Source organism: Plectropomus leopardus, unplaced genomic scaffold (genome assembly GCF_008729295.1).
Source record: "Plectropomus leopardus isolate mb unplaced genomic scaffold, YSFRI_Pleo_2.0 unplaced_scaffold8064, whole genome shotgun sequence".
NCBI classification, from domain to species: Eukaryota; Metazoa; Chordata; class Actinopteri; order Perciformes; family Serranidae; genus Plectropomus; species Plectropomus leopardus.
The window spans coordinates 1-1,335 of record NW_024688843.1 but is presented as its reverse complement, the minus strand read 5'-3'; the positions used below and the strand labels follow the sequence as shown (position 1 = coordinate 1,335).

Genomic DNA, 1,335 nt, shown 5'->3' with positions numbered 1-1,335 from the left:
CACCTGAAGAATCACAAATTCCATCCATTGTTATTTACAAACAGAGGAGGACTGAATTTGGAGTGCACACATCTAACTATGAAGAAGTTAACTACTGAGACGCTCAGACTAACTTATCCGGCCAAATTCATTTTCCGTAAAAACTCATTTTTGTTGACAATTTCCTGTCTATTTTAGGTCAAAAAAATGATTCTACCTTTAGAGTCCTCTGTAATGGCTGAACGTGTAAATGAGCAGGGAAACATAATTCAGTAAGGTTTACTTTGTACAATAACCAGTGGCAAATTTTGCCAAACCTTACAAAAGGTATAAATGTTCTGTCAGAATTACTAAAATCAGGCCAATTTCATCAGTATTTATTTTTCTTTCTGTGCTTCATTCATTGTTTCTGAAAATTGACCAGTTTAATCTTCTCCTACTGTATACATGCACAAACATAAATGATCAATCATTCTACAAGGTTAATATTGTAAAATTCAAAGAACCCTTTATCTTTATGAAAATCTAAGTGCCTCAATTCCCAACTGACCACTTACTGTTTACTTCACTGATTGCATATATATGTGTATTTCCTTTTCTGTCTTTTCAGTCTTTGCTTGCATTTTAGAACTGTATTATCTTACATACGACATGCTTTTTCATCGTTCACTAAAAAATAAAAAAATACATAGACCAAATAGCAGTTAGTTACTCAACAACATCCCTAAAATAAATTGTCGATGAGCCCACATTATGAGGAAGGTTATGAGTTTTATTAGAAATACCAATCGGATTGGAACCATACAAAAGCAGATCTGAATTTTACAGGATAACCCCCCACACCCACAACCCATCCGCCCCTTTCTCCTCCCAAAACATGAGCGACTCAATTCTGCAGAACCTCAAGTTGGTGATTTTGGTTTTTGAGGCGAAAAAAAACAAATGTATGCAGACAAATAATAAACCTAAATTATGAGTTCAGCTGTGTATTGTGTGTGTGTCCGTCTTCTTTCACAACAGTCCCAGTTTGTATTCCACCATCATGTGCGGCTCGCCCATCACTTCACTCTGGGCTGGATCTAGAGGACACAAACACAGTGCGATGGTTATTAGGTATCAAACCGGACAGTTGTGTGGATGTCTGGGTAAAGGGGGCGAGGCTCTCACCACTGAGGATGTCCTCAAAGCCGATGGACTCGTCGCTGCCTCGCAGTGTGTCCAGAGCCAGGTTTGAACTGGGTAAGAACGGCAGACGCTGGATCTGGAAGGAGGAGGGACACACGTCAACAGTTATGGAGTGAGAAAAATGTCGTAAAAACTATCAAACAGGAATTGGAGTCAAAGGAAGAGGGCAGC

At 39.0% G+C, this 1,335-nt stretch overlaps 1 long non-coding RNA gene across 1 annotated transcript; it reads right to left on the bottom strand.

The window, feature by feature from the left end:
* Positions 1-730: 730 nt before the first annotated feature.
* LOC121940228 lies at positions 731-1,279 on the bottom strand. Its single transcript, XR_006105590.1, has 2 exons — positions 1,147-1,279; positions 731-1,058 (listed from the first exon to the last, which is right to left on the bottom strand). It is a non-coding gene; the product is annotated as an uncharacterized LOC121940228 (long non-coding RNA).
* Between the last annotated feature and the right edge of the window lie 56 nt (positions 1,280-1,335).